General features: G+C 35.1%; 1 pseudogene; it reads left to right on the forward strand.

Annotated features, from left to right (window-relative positions):
• The window catches only part of LOC131870094 (ATPase family AAA domain-containing protein At1g05910-like), a 30,907-nt pseudogene continuing 11,322 nt past the window's right edge, over positions 1 to 19,585 (forward strand).

Genomic DNA, 19,585 nt, shown 5'->3' on the forward strand with positions numbered 1-19,585 from the left:
ATGGATGGTAGTGTTGCAACTTGATGTCAAGGAACAATATCATTATCCACAAGATTCTTAAGTGTAGTATCATGATGTGAATGCAATGAATGCCCCATTGATGGCTTGCCTTCTGCTCGTAAATGCTGCATCATAATTTCAATGTTCAAAATCTATAAATTTGTTTTGACTAAACTTGATCATTCAACAATAATGTAGGAAAGATCAAAGATCAAATGATCAAGAAGATATGCAGAAAAAGAATTAAGGTCAGAACCAAGTAAGAGCAACGCAGCTACATGGGGTTTGAAAGTTGCAGCATCTGGATGGGGACACCAAGGTGATACGTTTGGTTATGGAGGTGTAGCTACACAACCTACTGAGACTAGTTCAAAAGGTGGAGCTAGCATTCAACCCTTGCAGGGTGATGAAACAGTGAGTTTTGATAATATTGGAGGGCTATCTATCCACGTTGATGCATTGAAAGAAATGGGATTTTTCCCTCATCTCTATCCCGATTTCTTTGCAAAATATCACATCTCTCCTCCAAGGCGAATCTTATTGTGTGGTTCTCCAAGAACTGGAAAAATGTTGATTGCAAGGGCTTTAGCATGTGTAGCTTGAAAGGTAGGACAAAAAATAAACTTTTAAATGCGAAAGGGAGCTGATGTGTTGAGCAAGTGGGTTAGGGAAGTTGAGCGGCAACTGAAATTACTTTTTGAAGAAATGCAAAGGAACCAACCATCCATAATATTTTTTGATGAAATAGATGGTCTTGCCCTAGCGAGGTCTAGTAAACATGAACAAATTCATAATTCTATTGTATCTACACTTCTTTCTCTAATGGATGGTCTAAACTCTATATGTCAAGTAGTTCTTATTGGAGTGAAAAACAAGATTGATGTTATTGATGGAGCTCTGCGCTGGCCTGGTCGATTTGATAATGAATTTGTATTTTCCTTACCCAATTGTAAAGCATGAGCTGAGATATTAAAGATCCACAGAAGAAAGTGAAAGAATCATTTATCAGAGGAATTAAGAATGGAAGTAGAAGCAACTTGTGTGGGGTCTTGTGGTGCTGATTTAAAAGCTTCGTGCATAGAAGCTGCCATTAATGCTTTTCGTGAGAAATATCCTCAAGTATACACTAGTGATGATAAGTTTGTCATAGATTTGGATTCTATGAAGGTAGAGAAGCATGATTTCTTGGAATCTAGTCCGCTATTAGTCCTACTACAATAGAGGTGCAACAATATAGTCAAGGTCATTGTCCCCAGTAATAGCTCAATGCTTACAAGGACATTTAAAAATAATCAGTGATTATATTTTTGAGATCTTCTACATAGTGGCCAAGGGTGATTAAAAAAATTCATTGAATGACTGTTCTTTCAATCTTGCCAAGTTACTTGGATTTCCCTATGGTTCTTCCATTTCATTTGTTTACAGACCAAGACTTCTACTTTGTGAGAAGGAGGGTGCTAGTTGGGTACGGTTAGAAAATGCTTTCATAGATGTTTACACGTCTATAAAATGAGTCTGTTTTTAAAAACTTTTGAATTGGCTGGCTTGTAAGCTGGCTAAATTTTTTAAGGATACTATATTTGTACTTTTCTTGCCAAGATCACATTGGCCTTGCAGTTTTACATGAATTAGAGAGGTTCACTGTGCATTGTCTTGGACTTCCATCACTTTTGTTTGACCCAAGTGCATGGACCCCTAAGGAAGCATTAGTACACATTGTGGGAGAAGCAAGGATGACTACTCCTTCTATCTTGTATCTGCCTCAACTTCAACTTTGGTGGGAGACATTGTGTATATCATTACATTAATACACTTGATACCTTTAATGTTCTATGCAATATTTGAAATCATATTTTTTTTATTGCTAAAGCTTCCTAAAATGTCTACATATTTGATTTTGATTGTTTCACTAAGCTTCATAGGCCCACGATCATCTAAGAGTTGTTCTACTAGCTATATTGGAAGGATTGCCATCATACCTTCCTTTATTGCTTCTTGCAACCTCCTCTGTACTCTCTGACGAATTGGATGGAGAAGTTGCATCCTTGTTTGTTTGTCGCTATATGTATGTATCAAGGGCATCATTGTTTTACTTTTTGTATTTTTCCTACTTATTTTTTTGAAGATTATGCTTATGCATGTGAATCCATTCTGTAAAGTATTGTGTACCAAGTACCTCATTAGCTTTTGACTCTTTATAAATTGAATTTGTCATTGAATTGAGTGTACATGAATTTGATCGTATCTAGTACACCTTGAATGCATTACAATTTTTTTTTTGATTTACTATAATAGAAGGTAAAATCCTGAGACACCAATGGCATTTTCCTACAAATGAATCCAATAGATCCTAGTTTTTCTAGCAGATTAATTCATAGAATCCTTAATATTAAACCTGGGTGCCAGAGATTAATAAGAGCTGATCTAATTGGATTACATTCTTTTGCATTATGAGCAGTAACCAAGTAGAAAAACCAGGTTCGAATGACAGGTGTAGATTCATCTCGCAACTGGTTGATGTTGTTCTTACTATCCCTGATCAACAAGTGGTAATTCCTCCTAAAAAGAATGTTTCTAATCCTGAACTTACAAAGGTACCAAAAGCAGCAAGAGGACCAAGTGAAACTGAGCTACGTGCCAAGGCAGAAGTAGAGGAGCATGCTATTCGATGACCCTGAATGTGTCTTTGGGATGTCTGCAGTAGGTTTTGTAGTGATGCATCAATCATTATCTGATTCTTTTGTTGAGGATGTATTTACCAAGTGAAAATTAATTTTGAGTGCTTATATGTATCCAAATCTAATGTGCAGACTTCTATATGAAAAATGGTTCACTATCTTCCATTACCCTCTCATGGATGAAGACGCTCCTTACAATTATTCAATAGTTCAAAATTCAATGGATATCACTACTTTAATGCAGCATGTGGATAACAGGTGTTACTTCACATGCTCAGCATTACTGCAAGATGTGGAACTAATTCCAGCCAATGCAAAAGTAAGCGTGAATGGGCATGCCTATGATCCTAGCAACTTTATGGGGTTGAACACAAATTTGTTTTCCATTCATTCCTAATAGTAACTGTCATTAGTTCTACATAACAGGCATATAATGGTGATTATTACAATGGAGCTCAAACTGTCAACATAGCATATGCACTAAGGGATGCGGTATGGTTAAATGTGCTAAGAGAGACATACAGTAATTTAAGTTCAAATGTTTTATGTCAAGTAGTAAGCATTTATTGTTCACTTTTCCAATCATTGTCTTACGCATAATCAGGTTCTTGGCATGCTTTCTCAAATGGATCCTACACTAGTTGCCTTTTGTGATAAAATTGCTGCTTAGGGTGGGCCAACTTGCAGGTCAGAGGATTCGACTATAAATTTTCCTTAAAATCTTGTTGCTCAACCAGTTCATATTGCAAGAGCAAATGAATGCTTGCGCAACGTTCAACCTAATATGAATGTATCTCAAAGTTACGAGGTCTTGAAGTGCTCAAAGAAGAATAATGATCCTGATCAAGGTGGAATTAAGCTTTGCACCATGCCACTTCTAATCCTTTTATTTTTTATATTTAGAATTAGAAGCACAATTGTATTGAAATTCTCAGAAATGTTTATTTTCTACAGGTGAAGTTGTGGTTGGGAACTCTGATCCATTTGTTGTGGACAGATCACAACCCATGGAGATTGATACTCATGGGAAGAATACTCTAAAAACAAAATGCCATCATGGTTGTGTGACAAATGAGGCATTTAAAGGCGTGCAACAATGTGAGGAAAATAATCAAGAAGAAATAATGAATCAATCGGAATGCAAATCAAACAGATTAAATCAATAGAACATAATTTTGTGAAATGTATTGAAAATATTTGAATTTGGTCTTATGATGTCACAATCAATGACAAATCCTAGGGCACTTATCAAAAACATCTTATAGTATCACCCATTCTTAGCATTCAAGTGTCATACATAACATTTTAGAGAATTAAATGAAATCACTCTATAATGGTTAATGGTGGATTATGTACATATAGTTTTATTGTCTACATATATAGCTATCTCTCTTTTTATACCAAAATCAAAGAGATTAAATGTTTCCATAGATTACATTTTCCTATATAATTTTTTTTTCTTTCTTTGGGTAGCCTATAATTTTCAAAATGGAAATCATGGATTTCATTTAAACAAAACATCTTAATTTCTCTATAAATCTAAAACATTTCTTAGAACTTGTAAATTTCTTAAAATTGATTAATATCTAAATTTTCATATTTGTTGTAAGGCAGTCTTCAGTATGTATTACATAGTAATCCATGTACAAACAAGTTTTGCAAATTTCAACTTTGACTGATAAACATGTGCAAGCTCACAGTTTCAGGATATTGAAATTATACACATGAATTCCTTTTCTGATCATCTGTCACAAAATCATAAGCTTTTTAGTTTTTGGAGGCTCTGTGTTTATCTAGTGACTAAAACTTTTTCTTGCAGAAAAATAGAAAGCATTTTTAACTATTGCTAATTTATATTGTAAGGATATGAGATTGAAACATGCTCACCAATGTCAAGCATCCATAGAACCTGCTACATCAATTAGATATTGTTTCTAAACACATAAAATTCTTTATGTATGTTGAAGATAGCTAACAAGACTAGGTCACACACATGACCTTAGCATGTCATGGCCACACCAAAAATAAAGGTGAAGGTGAAGGTTAATTTGATGATATAAACTTAAACTGGAAGGAATGTGCAAAGCTATTTATAATAAAAATACTTCTGCAAGAGAACTTCAACATTTCTTTTCATGAATTCAATGGGAATGCTCATGGCGAACGATTTTGTAAAATAACAATAAATATCAAAATAAAACAAATAAAATAATTTACAAGCTCCTTTCAATTATTATCATATTTAATAATGTTTTATCTAATAAGTTGTAACATGTTGGCTCTTCAACAACAAGGTTAATTTTTATTTACATTCCCTCCTCATTTTGTTCTAGGCCACTATTGTTTTATGGGATTAGAAATTTTAGCCTTGAATTAAATTGAAGTGGTTTTTCTTCAATGAAATTGGTTCACATATCAAATCAACTTCTTCTTTAGGATGTCATTATTCATATATATAAATTAAAATATGAAATTCTGATTATTTTGTATAAATCGGATTATTTGTTACAATATGGAATATCTCTTTTCACTTTCTTGTTAGTATAATATATTTAAGAGGTGACTAGCTCTTTGCATTTATGATCATTAAATATAGATTTATGTTGGTCATTCATGTATTTATATCAGGCATGGTTAATTTAAAATGGATTAAAATATTTTACTTTTAAGTAAATATAATGCATAGTATTAAATGGTATAATTATAACTAGATTTGTTGGTATATAAAAAAATTAAACAAATGTAGTAGATTCAAATCCTATTTTACTTACATAACCATTATCTAAAAATTATATTATTTATTTGGATTTCTATATTATAATTATCATAATGAATAAAACCAAACTCCCTTACCTTGTCCAACAATGAAAAGATATAGGAAGTTATAATATTAAACTGTTTATATGAATATTTTAAACTTATTTTGGTGCACCTTTATATAAATAGATTTTAATTGTAATATATTAGGGTGGTATCACATTAATAGTGTGTTTCCTTACTTAATATCTTCTTTTTTTTCTTTCTGATTTTTTTCTACATATATAGAATATTGGTTTAGGGTATTGAGAATGAAAAATTCATTAGAATCTATGTGAGATGTGGAAGTCAAAAGATTGTGATACTTTAATGAGCACACAACATGTGTTTATCTCCATATGCTTGTATACTTATGTATTTGTCACAATGATAGATTAATATTTGGGAGTCAATATAATAGAAATTGACATTAGAAATAATGTAGAACACTAAACATGCGAGATGTAGAAGTCAAAGGATTGTGATACTTTGATGAGCACACAAAATGTGTTTATTTTGGTATGCTTGAAAAGTTATGCATTATTTACATTGAAGGATTAATATTTAGGAGTCACCTAATTTAATAGAAATTGTTATTTGAAAGTATGTAGAATTATTTTCTTTACTATGTGAATGATATTTATCTCAATAATCTCTTTTATATTTAATGATGTAGTATTTGAGGGCTATCTTACTTGAGTTCATAATGATGAATAAGTCATTTTGAATTTGTATCATTTTGGGGGTCTTTGCCTTTCAATAAATAGAAGAATATTTTGTAGTTGATTTATCATGATCGGTTTTAATTTTTTCTTCCTAATTCATGTTAGGAATGTGATTTTGTTTGGTTAATGGGTTGGCATGATTTATTTGGTTTTTGGTATTATGAGGATAACTTTGCAATTTTGAAGTTATTAATAGATATGATCATTTGGAAATCTCAACATTGTAATTCGATGTTAAGATTTCTAAATAAGCACATCTTTCAAATTTCTTGTGTGAGTCAAAGATTAAAGACCATACTTTGACTTGTAGATTCACCTTCTACATAAACCAAGGACCTCCCTTAAACACATTATCTTTCTCAAATTCCAACTAAAAGAATATATATAAAAACCTCATACCAAGAAAATCACCTCCAAATTCACACCCATCCATTTTTGCTCTATCCATGTACTAGATTCTATTCCATAGATACCATATACATACAATTTAGCAATAATAGCTTTCTTCCTAGATTAGAGTCAATGAATTCTTATGAAATACATATATTAGTGATCTCATCTAAGATTTCCACATTAACATTACCAACAGTTTTCCACATTAACTTTTTATTCCCTTTAACTTACCATAAAGATGGCCTCCCATTTGAATTGTTTTTACTAGGAGAATTAATATAATATATACAATAATATTATAAAAAATATATAATCTTCTAAATTCGATAATTCTCAAGTAGATAAAATAATCTAAACTTATATATATATATAATAAACCACCTACCTTCTTGTAGATTTACAAAGAAATAAATATTATTAGATTAATAATGTAAATTAATTGAATTCAATAATAGTACGAGGATGTGCAGGTATTCGGTAGTTAATGTAAGAAACTGACTTCTTTCCGACCTTTTTCGTGGACTAATATAAAGGGTTAGAGGTTATGTCTTAACAAGAACCCAAAAAAAACTAGAAAAAAGGTTGCTCTCTGCAGATGCTTTGTATCATGACAAGCATAAACATGACCATAGTCCCAAGCTTAAGAAAAGGTGCGTTGTATCGGTGTCCCGCCTTGCCGAAATGCTGCAGCCCACACCTAATCTATGCAATACAGCTTATTTAATAGGTTTTGTTCCTGAGATGCACTCCTTGTATGCAATGTTTTAGTTTGTCCCAGTTTGCCACCATATTTTTCCTCGTATTTTTATGGTAATTGTATATATTTTTTTAATGTATGTGAAAATGCATGCGGTTTAGAATGAAAACAGTCTCTTTTGCAGAGGATGTTTCCTTGTGTCATAAGCTTTTTTCTATTTGCATGGGTTTATGATTTATCACTCTTATGTATTTGGAACTCAGATTTATCACTCTTATGTATTTGGAAGTCTGCTGGAACTAGCGTTGCCACTAAGGGAGACATAGACAACATGCAATATATGATTCATACCAATATAAACAAATGGGTAAATGAGGATAAAATATGATTCATACAAATGTGTAGAAATCAAATCAATTTAGATTTGTGGATGCAAAATCAAATTACATTCATGGAATGTATTAACTTTTAGTGTAAAAATATATCTGTTACGCATTAATGAAAGAAACAAATTTAAAATAAGAGAAATAAATGCAATATATGTAATTTTCATCATTACATTTTATCCTCACTTTGAGATACATATTAATTACAATAACAATAAATATCATTACTCAAATTTATATAAATTAAAAGATGAAATTCCTATTATTTTGTATAAATCAGATTATTTGTTACAATGTGAATAATCTCTTTATTAACTTTCTTATTAGTATTATTTTTTTGATTGGATGAATTTAGTTCAATTTTAATTTTTCTTAATAATGAAATATTGTGTTATTTTCTCTCTCTAATTTTTAAAGTATTTTTAATGACATATGTAAATCATATTCGAACATTCTTCTCTCCAAATTGTATTAGTATGTTTTGGAACTACCACTTACATTTATGGTTCATTATGCATGTATTTATATTAGGCATGGTTAATTTAAAAATAATTAAAATATTTTACTTTTACATAAATATAGTCCATAAAATTAAAGGATATAATTATTCATGTAACTAAATTTGTTGATGCATACACAAATAAATTAAAGGTTAGAGATTCAAATCCAATCTTATTTACATAGTAATTATACATAAATTACACTATTTATTTCAAAACTTTTATTAACACATGGGAGAGAGATGAACCAGGAAAGACAGTATTTGAGCAAGCACTCATGGCCTTCATGAGACAGATGGACCGTAGACACCTACACATCGAGATCTCTGGGGAGGAAGCTGACTTGTTTCATGAACGCACCTCACACCCCCACAAGAAGGATGTACTTGATGGCCATGTGGAAGTATGGCAAGATGGAATCATGGGCTGGGTGGCCTAGATCCCTCCATTGGGAGACAAATTTGCACCAGAATCTGAAATATCTTTTGCATAGTCCTTTAGAACTCTCTATTTTGGTCTTTTTTGCTCGTATAATTATGATGTAATTATTGTAATCATCTTCCCATAAGTGGAGGTGCTCAGTAAACTGTATATTTTTTGTGTATGCACCCTCCTACAGTACCTTGATGTGGCTGATGATATGTAATGACTTTATGATATCTAATCCAAAAATTTTTTTTATTATAATTATCATAATGAATGAAACCAAACTCCCTTACCTTGTCCAACAATGAATAGATATAGGAAGTTATAATTTTAAAATGTTCATATGCATATTTTAAGTTTATTTTGGTGCCCCATATTATAAATAGATTTTATTTTTAATGTGTGGTATCACATTGAAAGTGTGTTTGTTTACTCAATCTCTATTTTTTTCTGCATGATTTATTTCTACAAATATTTTTCTTATGTGATAGAAATTTTCTAAATACATTTAAATATGATTCTTCCAATATAGTGATAATTCGACCTTCAAATTTTATTTTTAATTTTTTAAAGGATATGCATAAGCCCTATTTCTTAACTTCAATTTATTAAATTCCTACATGTAGAAAATATTGGTTTAGGGTATTGAGAATCAACGATTCATTAGAATATTTATAAAAGGATAAAACATCTTCAATTTTAGGCCATGCCAAAATGTGGAAGTCAAAGAATTGTGAGATTTTGATGAGTAAAAAAAATGTATTTATCGTCATATGCTTGCATAGTTATACCTTTTTCATATTGAATAATAAATATTTAGAAGTCACTTAATTTAATATAAATTGTATTAGAAGGATGTAGATGACTTCTCTTGTTGGATTCATTTTGGTGTGAATCTAACTCTCATATTCACCTCTTACAATTTATTTTTAACTAGATGCTAGAAGATAAGTAAATTCCACTGAATTAACACATTTTATATTGTTATGATATATTTTGTATGTGAATTATATTTATCTCAATAGTCTCATTTATATTGGATGATCTATTATTTGCTTACTTGAGTTCATAAAGATCAAAAAGTCATTTTGAATTCATATCATTTTTGCGATCTTTGCCTTTCAATAAATATAAGGATATAAGGATCTTCAGCAGCTGGTTTATCATAATTAAACTTAGTTTCTTATTCCTATTAATGCTAGGAATGTGAGTTTGGTTTAGTTCTTGAATTGGCATGATTTATGGAATTGGTGGTATTATGAGAATTCTCTTCAAATCTTTCAAATTTCCATCATTAACTTTTTATCCCTTTTTAACTTACCATAAAGATGGTCTCCCCATTCCAATTGTTTTCTCCCTCCCCACCCAATTCAACTATAAAAATAGATTTATTCTTTTAAACTCCATGTATGAGGAGTATGATGGGAAATTCTTAGTTGCCTAATTCAAAGTGCCCAATGTTGTTGTTTGAGTCCTTAACTATCTTACTCCTTTCTATTCGGTGTAGAGCCTGATCAGTCTCCAAGTGGGAGATTGTTGAAATGTGGTGACTCATCAGCAAAGTACTGTACACTCAGCACGTATCCTCGTCGGGTCCTGGGCTAGGCCGGGCCCCAGGAAGGGGTTCGGGGGTGGCAGCCCCTGAGAAAAGTAGGGGTTCGAGGGTGGGAGCCCCCGAGAAAATGTTTTTTGGGTATTTTTTGATGAAAATCGACATTATAAGAAAAACCCTAAAAAGGCCGACTTTGTTTTTGCCCTAAAAACGCATGTTATAAGTGGCTGGAATGCTTAAGGCATTGTAAGGTTCATGTACTATTTTTGCTAGATAATAAGAAAGATTGGACGGCTGTGTATGGTGGATGTAACCCATTCTGGGTGAACCATGTTAAATATTTGTTTTATTTGTGCCCTATTTTATTTCTTTATCTTTTGTATTTAAATCTGCATATAATTGTTAGTTCATGTTTGCTTCGGATCTGCTTGAAACTCTAACAATTGGTATCAGAGCAAGGTTTTCTGTAAATTAGTAGGACTCTCAGATTTGAGTGGGGGCAATGGAGGATTCCAAGTTCAAGGTCAAAAATTTTAACGACTAGAACTATCAGTTATGGAAAAGGCAGATGGAGGATTACTTGTATCAAAAGGATTTGTGGTGGCCATTGGAAGGAAAGGCAAAGAAAGCGACCACAATGTCAGATGAAGAGTGGGACATTTTAGATAGAAAGGCACTGGGATCCATTTGATTGTGCCTTGCACCGTCTGTAGCATTCAATATAGCAGAAGCAAAAATGACTGTAGATTTGATGGTGACATTGGCAAAGTTGTATGAGAAACCCTCGGCTTCGAATAAGGTATTTCTTATGAAGTGTTTGTTTAATTTGAAAATGAGTGAGGGAGGATCTGTAGCAGAGCACTTAAATGAATTTAATACAATTACTAGTCAACTGTCTTTGGTAAAAATTACCTTTGCAGAAGAGGTTAGGGCTCTCTTAATTTTATGTTCTTTGCCAGAAAGCTGGAATAGCTTGGTTATGGCTGTAAGTAACTCTGTCTCTGGTAAAAATACTTTTGTATTTGATGATATTTTTGGTGTTATCCTAAGCGAGGAAATGCGAAGGAAAAGCACAGGTGAGACTCCAACATCATCAAGTAGTGTTTTGAATGTGGAGAATAGAGGAAGATCAAAGGAAAGAGGGAAAGGCCCTGGGAATGAGAAGTCACGAGTGAAGTCAAAGAAAGGACGCTCTCAATCTAGAGGAAAGAAAGATTGATGGTACTGCGGAAAGCTTGGTCATCGAAAGAAAGACTGTTGGTCTCGGAAAAACAAAGAAGGAGACAAAAATGAAAATGACAGTAAGGAAGCTAATATTGCAAGCAATACTTTACAAGATGCTTTAATCTTATGTTTGGATAATGTTAATGATTCCTGGGTAATACATTTTGGGGCTTCATTTCATGCTACACCCCATAGAAAATATTTTCTAGATTATGTTCAAGGTGATTTTGGACAAGTATATTTGGGTGATGATGAGCCCTATCAAATTGTTGGAAAAGGAAAGATAAAGATCAAGTTGCAGAATGGTAATGAGTGGTTGCTACAGGAGGTAAGACATGTTCCTAACTTAAGAAGAAATTTAATTTCTGCAGGGCAACTAGGTAGTGAAGGTTGCATAGTTACCTTCTCAGACAGTATCTAGAAGGTTAGTAAAGGATCATTAGTAATAGCTAAAGGTGTGAAGGTAGGCACATTATATTTGTGTACTGGTGACACTTACTCTACCTTAGCTGCTACAGATAAAGTTACTATAGGGACAACAACAATAGATGTTGTAAGAACAAATTTGATAATGTGGCACCATAGGCTTGGGCACATGAGTGAGAAAGGGATGAAAATCCTTCACTCCAAAAATCTATTGCCAGGACTAAAGAAGATAGATTTAGAGTTCTGTGAAAACTATGTTTATGGCAAACAAAAAAGAGTCAAATTTCTCAAGGTTGGATAAGAGAAGAAGAGTGAGAAGTTAGAGCTTGTGCATTCAGATGTATGGGGACCAGCTCAGGTATCATCTCTTGGTGGCTCTTGTTATTATGTTATTTTTATTGATGACTCAACTAGAAAAACATGGGTATATTTCTTAAAGCAAAAATCAGATGTTTTTGAAACTTTTAAGAAATGGAAAGCTTTAGTTGAGAATGAGACAGGAAAAAGGTTGAAGTATCTCAGATCTGATAATGGAGGTGAGTATTGCAGCAAGGTATTTCAAGATTATTGCTCGTTAAATGGGATTAGAAAGAAGAAGACAGTTCCAGGAGCTCCACAGGAAAATGGTGTGTTAGAGAGAATGAATATGACTATCATGGAATGCACAAGGAGCATGAGATTGCATGCTAGATTGCCCTTACATTTTTGGGCAGATGCTGTACATACTGTTGTCTATTTTATAAATAGAGGACCTTCAACCCCTTTGGATGGTGGTATTCTAGAGGAGGCATGGACTGGTAAAAAGGTAAATTATTCTTTTATGAAAACCTTTGGTTGTGAAGCTTTTGTCCATGTTGATAAAGAAAACAGAGCCAAGCTTGATGCCAAATCTTAGAAATGTACCTTCATTAGATATGGGATAGATGAATATGGCTATCAGTTATGGGATTTTGAAAATAAGAAAATAACTAGAAGTAGAGATGTTATATTCAATGAGAAGGTTATGTATAAAGAACAGATGCAGGAAAAGAAGCATGAACAAGACAAGCAAGGATATGTGGTGTTGGATGAGATTCTTGAAAATGAAATGCCACAGGTACCTAATGCTCAGCAACAACAGAATGTTCCACAAACTCCTGCAAGTGTTAGATATTCTACGAGGTCAAGTAGACCCCCTGAAAGATTTTCTCCTTCTTTGTATTCTATATTATTAATTAATTCTGGTGAACCAGAAGAATATGAAGAAGCAATGCAAGTAGATACCAAACAACAGTGGGAGCTAGGCATGAAAGAGGAGATGGACTCCTTGATGAAAAATAAGACTTGGGACTTAGTCCCTTTACTTGTAGAAAAAAGAGCCTTGCCTAACAAATGGGTTTATCAACTGAAGGAGGAGGAAGGAGGTCAGAAAAGATATAAGGCTAGACTTGTGGTAAAAGGTTTTGCCCAAAAAAAGGGTATAGATTATGATGAAATATTTTCTCGAGTTGTAAAAATGACATCAATTAGAACTGTACTTAGTCTTGTGGCTGTAGATGATTTACATCTTGAACAATTGGATGTCAAAATAGCTTTTCTCCATGGAGATTTGGAGGAGGAAATTTGCATGTTGCAACCACAGTGATATGAGGTCAAAGGTAAGAAGAACTTGGTGTGCAGGTTGAAGAAAAGTCTGTATGGCCTAAAGCAAGCACCCCAACAATGGTATTTAAAATTTGATAATTTCATGGCTGAACACGGTTATCATAGATGTCATTCTGATCATTGTGTATATTTTAAGAGATTTGATAATGGCATTTATATTATCTTATTGCTTTATGTTGATGACATGCTTGTTGCTGGGTCTAACATGCAACATATAAATGATCTTAAACAGAAATTAGCCAGGTCATTTGCTATGAAGGATTTGGGTGCAGCTAAGTAAATTTTTGGTATGAGGATTACATGGGACAAGAAAAATAGAACCTTGAATTTGTCCCAAAGTGAGTATATAAAGAAGGTGTTGAAAAGATTTAACATGCAGGATGCAAAAGCAATTAGTACACCTTTGGCTAGTCATTTCAAATTGACTAAGGAGATGTGCCCTAAAGGCACAGGAAGAGGTTAATAAAATGTCTAACATCCCGTATTCATCAGCTGTTGGCAGTTTGATGTATGCAATGGTATGCACAAGGCCAGATATTGCACATGCAGTGGGAGTTGTGAGCAGGTTTATGAGTAATCCGGGTATGGAACATTGGAATGCTGTGAAATGGATTCTTCGGTATTTGAAAGGAACTACTACGAAGGCATTATGTTTCAAAGGATCTAATGCTTCTCTGAGTGGATTTGTTGACTCTGATCTGGCAGGTGATATTGATTCATGGAGGAGTACTACAGGGTATGTTTTTACTATAGGGGGAACTGTAGTCAGTTGGATTTCTAGGCTGCAAAAGGTTGTTGCACTTTCAACCACTGAAGCTGAGTATGTTGCTGCTACAGAAGCCAGCAAGGAGATGATTTGGTTGCAATGTTTTCTGGAGGAATTGGGTCAGACACAAGAGGATAGCCCATTGTATACTGATAGCCAGAGTGCCATTCATCTTGTGAAGAACTCTGCTTTTCATTCAAGGACAAAGCACATTTAGCTCAGGTACCACTTCATCCGAACTATTTTGGAGGAGGGTCAGTTACGGCTTGAGAAGATTCACACAAGTGAGAATCCTATCGATATGTTCACAAAGGCAGTTCCACAGGAGAAGCTGATTTCTTCATCAGTTTCTGTTGGTTTTCTTGATTGATAATTGTGGAATTTATACCAGTCGAGTCCTAGTGTTTTATCTAGCGGATGTTACATGTATAGTGGTGTCATGTAGTATCAATCTCCAAGTGGGAGATTGTTCGGTGTGGAGCCTGATCAGTCTCCAAGTGGGAGATTGTTGAAATATGGTGACTGATTAGCAAAGTACTGTACACTCAGCACATATCCTCGCCGGGGTAAGCGGCTGGGATGCTTAAGGCATTATAAGGTTGATGTACTATTTTTGCTGGATAATAAGAAAGATTGGACGGCTGTGTATGGTGGATGTAACCCATTCTGGGTGAACCACGTTAAATCTCTATGTTATCTATGTCCTATTTTATTTCTTTATCTTTTATATTTAAATCTGCATATAATTGTTAGTTCATATTTGCTTCAGATATGCTTGAAACTCTAACACTTTCATTGTTCAACTAAAACAAATTTTATTATTCTTCACTTTAGCTTGTTGCATCGTTCAATGCACTTGCTAGTAATGTCATGGTTTACGTCTTATTCATCATTCTAAATTTTCCATTATGCTTGTATCTCTGTGCGTGCATCTGCATTCATCTTATCTATTTTATTTCACTCACAATTCAACGTTTGAACATTCTTCTCCCAAAATAATATTAGTTTTTAGAACTATATAAGGAAACTATTTCCGAGATCTTGATCTTATTGGGGCTAAATTCACCTAGTCCAATAGATGCAGTGGGGAGGATCTTATTCAAGTCAATCTTGATAGCGATCTTATTTCCCCAGATTGGATCCAGCTGGCATCCCGCAGACTCAATGCCTTAGCCCGTGTTGAATCAGATCACTTCGCCATCTGCCTCTCAGTCTCTCCATTGTCTGGCAGAAAGGTGTACCCCTTCAGATTTGAGAAAATGTGGCTCATGGCCCCAAAAATCTAAGATAAAATTTTGGAGTGGTGGAATATTGATATCCAGGGAATGGCTATGTTTCGTATAGCCAAAAAGCTTTCCAATGTTAAGACTAATATCCAACACTGGAATAAATCCACTTTTGGCAACATCTTCAAAGCTAAAGAGAAGCTCAAACTAGAACTTGCGAAGGTTCAAGAGCATATCCAAGCTTACGGGTTTGATATTGATGTCTCGAATAAAGAAATTGATATTTTGACCAAATTACATGATATTATCTCCAAAGAAGAAGAATTTTGGAAGTAGAGATCTAGACCCTTAGGGCTCAAAAGCGGTGACAAAAACACTAAGTTCTTCCATATGACAACTTTTAAGCATAGGGCTACCAATAGAATAAACAAAATTCAGATTGGGCAGAGATGGGTTGTGAAGCATGATGAGATTTGTCAGGAAGCCATCAATTTCTTCCCCAATCTCCTTTATGTGGATGATCCTCTGGATCCTTCAACTTAGATTGAAATCTTGCAGAAAATTCCCTCCCTCATCTCTAGGGACACGAATTTGGATCTTACCAGAATCCTATCCCCTGAAGAAGTTCACAATGGTGTTTATTCTTTTGGAGGTAACAAGGTCCTCAGACCTGATGGCTTCTCTCTTTTTTTATTTCAAAAATTTTGGCAAATTATATGCTCTGATGTGGTCATTGCTGCTCAAGAATTTTTTGGATCCCGCTCTCTCTTGAAGGAGATGAATGCCTCATTCCTGGTTCTCATCCCAGAGAAACTTGACGCCTTCTCTTTTCTGGATTTTAGACCTATTAGCCTTTGCAACTCTATTTATAAATTTTTTACCAAGATTCTTCTACTCAGGCTTAAGCTTATCATCCCCTCTTTAATCTCTAAACATAAAAATGGGTTTGTGCCCAGGAGGTGGATCCTAGATTCTACTATTGTGGTTCATGAGAACATCCACTCCCTTTCTATTAACAAAAAACTGGGTTTTCTCCAAAAAATTGACCTGCTAAAAGCTTTTGATACAATTAATTGGTGCTTCCTCCTCAGAATCCTAAGGTCCTTTGGATTCAGAGATAACTTCATCCAAATTATTGAGCAATGTGTTTCCACCCCAAAATTCTTTGTCTTGAATAATGGATCTACCTCCGGTTTTTTCTTTGGGTCTAGGGGCATTCGACAAGGGGGTCCTCTATCTCCTTTCCTTTTCATTCTAATGAGTGAATCTCTTAGAAGAATAATTCAGAGGGAGGTCAGAAATGGAAATATTATGGGCCTTCGGCCCTCCTCTCAGGCCCCCACTTGCTCTCACCAGCAATTTGTTGATGACACTCTCTTGATGGGGGAAGGTTCGATCAAAGAAGCCAAGAACTTAAAAACGACTCTTAATATATATGAACATGGCTCGGGGCAAAAAATTAGCCTGCCTAAAAGCTCCATCTTCTTCTTTAACACCCCCGAGCATAGGAAAGTTAATATTGCCTCGATTATTGGCTGCAAAATTGGAACTTTGCTTGATTCCTATCTGGGCCTTCCACTCTGTCAGGGCCCGACTTTTGAATATTTTTGGGTGAATCTTATAGACAAATTCTAAAACAAACTGGCTGGATGGAAAGGTGCCTTGTTAAGCCAAGCTAATAAACTCCAACTTCTCAAAGCCTCTCTTCAGAGCCTTCTAGTTTATGCTATGAGTCTTTTCAAAAAACTAGCCAAAATTGTAGATAAATTGGAAAGAATTCAAAAAAAAAAAATATCGACTAGAACTGAATCCAAAAATAGATTACACCTTGTGGCCTGGAATCAAGTCTGCTTGTCCAAACTCATGGGAGGTCTAGATATCCAAAATTTGAGAGACTTCAATAAAGCCCTGATGTCTAAGAAACCATGGAGATGTCTTAAGGAGACTAATGAATGGACTGATATATTCAAACTTAAGTACCACATCCCTGATATCCAATACACTACGGAAACTTATGAGCTCCCCAACACAGTTTCTGATTTCTAGAGAAATTTCTTTGGCTCCTCCAAAGTTATCTTGCATGGTTGTAGATGGATGCTAGGTAATGGTACCAGAATCAGGTTTTGGGATGATTGGTGGACCGGTGAGGGCCCCTTATCAGACTCTGTTTGGGCTTCCCCCTACAAAGAATTATGCCTCAGAAAAATTGGCGCCTGGGTGGTTGATTACATTAAAAATGGAGAATGGTTGGACCTCTCTTCTGTTGATAATGATCTAAGACCTATGCAGCCTTGGTTGAAATGCATCCACATCCCTTGCTCTCAAGGGATGGATAAAGCATTCTAGAACTTCTCCTCTTCAAGGAAGTTCAAAGTTGATGATGCCTATAAGTTCATCTCTAGATCCTTCTTCCCCCCTATTGGGCATGTATCTGGAACAAACTCCTAATTCCTATAATTAACATCTTTTTCTGGTTGTTTATGCAGGGCAAGATCTCTACCATCGATAATCTTTGCAGAAGAGGTATTCCTCTCTCTAACAAATGTTTTCTCTGTAAAGAGGTGGAGGAAGATGCTAGTCATCTTCTACTGCATTGCGCCTATGCCAAAGATATCTGGAATCACTTCCTTATCATTTGGAACATTGCCTCGGTCTTCCCTGTTTCTACTCAGCAAATGTGGTTTGAATGGAAATGCCCTTCTGATAATCAGGCCTTAGGTGCTCTTTGGAATTTATCTCTTCCTCATATTGCCTGGGGCATCTAGAAAGAAAGAAATAATAGAGTTTTTAGGGACTTGGAAACTCCTCCTTTTTTTGTGGTTGTTAGAATACACAATTCTATAAAAGAGAACTTTCTCCATGCCTGCCCCCGCCGAAAGAGTGACTCCCGCCTTCCTACTCTCCAAGAAGATTGGGATACTATCAATCGGTGGAAAATTGATTGGAACATTGCCAACCCAGTCCACAAAACCAAGCAGTGCAGACAAAATGTGGCATGGCATCCTCCCCCTATGGGCAGGATCAAAACCAATGTGGATGGGGTGGCTAAAGGAAATCCTGGGCGAGCCGGGTGCAGGGGAGTGGCTAGGAATCACTCTAGTCTATTGGTTTCCATGGTGGCGCTCCCCCTGGGCAGCTAGAATAACCACTACACGGAAGCCAGTGTTTCCCACATTAGGCTACACATGGCTAAAAGAGAGGGGTTTACTAAAGTGTGGCTAGAGTACGACTCACTAAACACTATCAACTGTTTGAGTGGTCGCTTGGATCCTAGCTGGACGATTGTCAGCTTGATCAAGGACTGCGGAAATATTATTAATGATCTAACATATTTACAAATCTTGCACATATACCGAGAAGGCATTAAGGCAATGAATCCACTGGCCAATCTAGCGATGGGATACGTGCAACCAACTGGTGGTGTAGCAGAGACACTTTCCCCGAAAATCTGTGCGATCTGGCTGGTAACGATTACTACATTAATCAATGATCCCTCACCATGATATGACTGAGTTGATAGGGAAATGACTCTTTATGGTTTTCCCTAATCTAAAGTCTAGAAACCTCCTCAGCGACTGGTTTTCCTATCTCCTTGTGTGGTTTTTCTACTATTGTTTTGATATCCTTTGGGTGTGGCCCATTTTCTGCAACTGGTTGGTGATAGTGATCTCCTATTATCTGGCGACTAGGAGCATAATGGGAGGGGATAAGAACAGACAAGAGCCCTCTACTTTCAAGAAGTGGAAAAAGAATAAAGATGTCTGGTAGGAAGTCGTCGATGGTGGTCTTGTCCCCTACCTAGACCGACTTCATGGCCCCTCTCCTCTAATTACTGATGCCTTTGTAAATGGATGGAAAAAAGGGAGTCTCAGGGCTTATGGTGCCGAATATCAGATTGATGAAACTTTGGTGGTGATGGTCACTGGTCTGGCTACGACTAGAAGAAGGTTTTACAGGGATAGAAAAATTGGGGAGGAGGACTTATCGAGTTTCTTTGAAAAAGACAAGGAGCGCTCCAAAGTCACCAAGATGGCTGATGGTGGCTATAATAGAAAAGACCTCATGGCCCCATGGGCTGACATGGAAGAGTTTATAATGAGATATATCACCCTTGATGGCAAGTATGCAAGTATCTTCTCCTACCAT

This window comes from Cryptomeria japonica, unplaced genomic scaffold, assembly GCF_030272615.1.
Source record: "Cryptomeria japonica unplaced genomic scaffold, Sugi_1.0 HiC_scaffold_287, whole genome shotgun sequence".
Taxonomy (NCBI): Eukaryota; Viridiplantae; Streptophyta; class Pinopsida; order Cupressales; family Cupressaceae; genus Cryptomeria; species Cryptomeria japonica.